We start from the raw sequence: 4,595 nt of genomic DNA on the forward strand, positions 1-4,595 counted from the left end.
AACTCTTATTGAATTTGTTACAATATTGCTTCTATTTTATGCTTTGGTTTTTCTGGCCATGGGTCAGGTGGGATCTTAGCTTCCCAACCAGGGATCCAACGTGCACCCCCTGCATTGGGAGGCGAAGTCTCAACCACTGGACCGCCAGGGAAGTTCTGCATCTATTCTATTAAGGAAGACCTATCTTCAGGGGTCTTGTCACCATGGTAAAATATAACTGCTCAGGGGCTTCCCTGGTGGCGCAGTGGTTGAGAGTCCGCCTGCCGATGCACGGGACATGGGTTTGTGCCCCGGTCCGGGAGGATACCACGTGCCGGGGAGCGGTGGGGCCCCTGGGGCGTGGCCGCTGGGCCTGCGCGTCTGGAGCCTGTGCTCCGCGGTGGGAAAGGCCACAGCAGTGAGAGGCCCGCGTACCGCAAAAAATATATATATGTGTAACTGTTCATTTCGTTACAAATAAACATTCTTGCCTTCTAGGGAAGCCAAATCTTGATTACTATGCCTTAAATTTCCTGGTGGAATAAGCCAGGTTTCATCCATGCTCATCACACAGCTTACTTTTGATACACTCAGCAAATATCAGTGACGACGCCAGGCACCCAATTATTACACAACAGTTGTCCCGCTGTTTGCAAAATCAAATCACAGAAGGCCAATGACAGAGAGAGGCAATGCTTTGTCAGGACAGAACTGAGGGGGAGCCATACCTCCAGGAAGCCCGCTGTCTTTGCTCTGCTCTGCCCGCTCCTTCCTTTGGTTGCATACCACCACCTTGGAAGTATTCATTGATTCTAACAGGGAGACAAATTCCAGGAAGTTGGATTCATTTGGCATTTGTCCTTCCTTGGCCTCCAGGTCAGATTTGGAAGTTGGCACTGTTTGCTCTTTATCGATAATAACGTATGCAGAACTTTTGCTCAAGAAGACGTCTGTCGCGCTGTCTACACTGAGGACTTGGGAGTGTCTCTTTTCCTGGCTGGTTCTACAAGATGATGGGTCAAGGTTCGCCTGAACTTCCATGCCCCTCTCAGACTCGGAGACCACATCAGCCGTGGGTGACGGAGTTGTACAGGGGTCTCTTGGGGAAGGGCTGTGGGCCGGTGTGGCATCGCCCCTGTCCCCAGATTCATAGCCAGAACACGGATTGGAAGACGCCTCCACCTTCAATCTCTCCGGCGTCCTGTCACTTCCACTGCCTTGGGGACACACCATGCCTCCTCCTCCACCCTCAGACAGCTCAAGGGTGATGACGGGAATTCTCATCTGTTTCTCAGCACCAGCGGCCCCTGGGGGAACTGGCTCAGCATCACACTTGAACACAGTTCCCTCAGCATCAACCACCTTCAGCTGGAGAGAACTTTCCAAGCCTCTCATGGAGTTGGGGGTACTGCTCATGGTGATGACAATCTTAATGGGCTCGTGCAGACTCAGCGGGTCTCCGGGTTGAGAAGTATCTATGAGAGTGACAGCGACCTCATTATCGGAGTCATCCACATCCTGGTTCAAGGGTGGGTCCACCTGCTGGGAAGCCTGCTCCCGCCCAGGTTTGGCGATGACCGTGTCTCACTGAGGGCAGCTACTGCTCAGGCTGTCCTGAGGCGACTTCCTGTGCAACTGTTCCCTGATGGAGGTATAATTCCCAGGTTCTGCAATCAGGACGGAATTCTCACTCCCCCAAGGCTGGAAAGAAACGTCTGTCTCCAGTAAGTCGTATTGAGACAAAGACAGGTAGGGCACCCTCTTCACGGCGGCTTCTTTGTCCACCAAGCCGCCCTCGGATCTGTGGCAGGAGGGAGGCTGCCCCGGGCCCCCTTTTTCCATCTCTTTTTCACTGTTGCGAGTTTCTGCCACGACTGGTTTCACTGGTATTGCTGACGTGGTCATGGTTTCCCGCACGTGCCCTTCAGAAGCAGGTAAGCTTTCCGTTTTCATCCCAGGTGCTGTCGATGACACTGGTGCTACGGGTTGCTCATCTGACACAATGACACCTGAAATCAACAACAACAGCAACTTGATTCACATCCACAATGGATGAATAATGTCACGGAGCAAGACCGAATAATAACAAACTAAAAATAACACCAGCAGCAAATGTGATTAGATGCTTAGTCTAAACATATCACCTCCGCTGGGAAATTGTTCTTGAAATCGCTATATTTAAAAAATACTTCAGCCTTGTAGCTTCGCCTCTTTTGTGGGCTTGGGAGGCAGACTAGTATGATTTCAACAACATATTTGCAATCAGAAAGGTCCTGGCTCTGCTATTTACTAGCTACGTTACATTGGGCAAGGAGGCAGGGAGGGTCCACAATATTGATATATAAGGCCTGACAAGCAAAAGCAGCTTGGATTTTGTGCTAATAATAATGTGAACTCAGCAGAAGTTTTTCAATGCAGACAAAGGAAGGGGTTCGTTCAGGCCTCCAAAAGTTCTTTTCCAAGTCTTCTGAAAACAATCAAAAGACAATAAAATGGGAGGAGGAACCAAGGTGGCGGAGTAGAAGGACGTGCTCTCACTCCCTCTTAGGAGAACACCAGAATCACAACTAGCTGCTGGACAATCATCGACGGGAAGACACCGGAACTCACCAAAAAAGATGCCCCACATCCAAAGACAAAGGAGAAGCCACAATGAGACAGTAGGAGGGGCGCAATCACAGTAAAATCAAACCCCATAACTGGTGGGTGGGTGACTCACAGGCTGGCGAACACTTATACCAAAGAAGTCCACCCACTGGAGTGAAGGTTCTGAGCCCCACGTCAGGCTTCCCAACCTGGGGATCCGGCAACGGGAGGAGGAATTCCTAGAGAATCAGACTTTGAAGCCTAGTGGGAATTGACTGCAGGACTTCGACAGGACTGGGGGAAACAGAGACCCCACTCTTGGAGGGCACACACAAAGTAGTGGGCGCATCGGGACCCAGAGGAAGGAGCAGTGACCCCGGGAGAGATTGAACCAGACCTACCTGCTAGTGTTGGAAGGTCTCCTGCAGAGGCAGGGGTAGCTCTGTTTCACCATGGGAACAAGGACAGTGGCAGCAGTTCAGGGAAGTACTCCTTGGTGTGAGCCCTCCCAGAGTCTGTCATCAGCCCCACCAAAGAGCCCAGGTAGGCTCCACTGTTGGGTTGCCTCAGGCAAAACAACCAACAGGGAGGCAACCCAGTCCCACCCATCAACAGGCAAGTGGAATAAAGTTTTACTGAGCTCTGCCCACCACAGCAACAGTCAGCTCTACCCACCACCAGAGCCTCTCATCAAGCCTCTTAGATAGCCTCATCCACCAGAGGGCAGACAGCAGAAGCAAGAAAAACTACAGTCCTGCAGCCTGTGGAACAAAAACCATATTCACAGAAAGACAGACAAGATGAAAAGGCAGAGGACTATATACAAGATGAAGGAAAAAGAGAAAACCCCAGAAAAACAACTAAATGAAGTGGAGATAGGCAACCGTCCAGAAAAAGAGTTCAGAATAATGAGAGTGAAGATAATCCAGGACCTCGGAATAAAAATGGAGGCAAAGATCGAGAAGATGCAAGAAATGTTTAACAAAGACCTAGAAGAATTAAAGAATAAACAAACAGAGATGAACGATACAATAACTGAAAATGAAAACTACACTAGAAGGAATCAACAGCAGAATAACTGAGACAGAAGAACGGATCAGTGACCTGGAAGACAGAATGGTGGAATTCACTTCTGCGGAACAGACTAAAGAAAAAAGAATGAAAAGAAATGAAGACAGCCTAAGAGACCTCTGGGACAACATTAAACGCAACAACATTCACATTATTGGGAGCCCAGAAGGAGAAGAGAGAGAGAAAGGAGCCGAGAAAATATTTGAAGACGTTATAGTCCAAAACTTCCCTAACATGGGAAAGGAAATAGCCACCCAAGTCGAGGAAGCGCAGCGAGTCCCATACAGGATAAACCCACGGAGAAACACGCCGACACACGTATTAATCAAATTGTCAAAAATTAAAGACAAAGAAAAATCGTTGAAAGCAGCAAGGGAAAAACAACAAATAACATCCAAGGGAACTCCCATAAGGTTAACAGCTGATTTCTCAGCAGAAACTCTACAAGCCAGAAGGGAGTGGCATGATATACTTAAAGTGATGAAAGGGAAGGACCTACAACCAAGATTACTCTACCTGGCAAGGATTTCATTCAGATTCGATGGAGAAATCAAAAGCTTTACAAATAAGCAAAAGCTAAGAGAATTCAGTACCACCAAACCAGCTCTACAACAAATGCTAAAGGAACTTCTCAAAGTGGGAAACACAAGAGAGGAACAGGACCTACAAAAGCAAACCCAAACAATTAAGAAAATGGTCATAGGAACATACATATCGATAATTACCTTAAACGTGAATGGATTAAATGCTCCAACCAAAAGACACAGGCTTGCTGAATGGATACAAAAACAAGACCCATATATATGCTGTCCACAAGAGACCCACTTCAGACCTAGGGACACATACAGACTGAAAGTGAGGGGATGGAAAAAGATATTCCATGCAAATGGAAATCAAAAGAAAGCTGGAGTAGCAATTCTCATATCAGACAAAATAGACTTTAAAACAAAGACTATTAC

The 4,595-nt window shown here is 47.9% G+C and overlaps 1 protein-coding gene across 1 annotated transcript in view; it reads right to left on the reverse strand.

Moving 5' to 3' along the window:
• Positions 1 to 4,595, reverse strand: part of PCNX2 (pecanex 2) — a 302,561-nt gene that overhangs the window by 244,957 nt on the left and 53,009 nt on the right.

The sequence above is a fragment of the Physeter macrocephalus genome, chromosome 20 (genome assembly GCF_002837175.3).
Source record: "Physeter macrocephalus isolate SW-GA chromosome 20, ASM283717v5, whole genome shotgun sequence".
Classification (NCBI taxonomy): Eukaryota; Metazoa; Chordata; class Mammalia; order Artiodactyla; family Physeteridae; genus Physeter; species Physeter macrocephalus.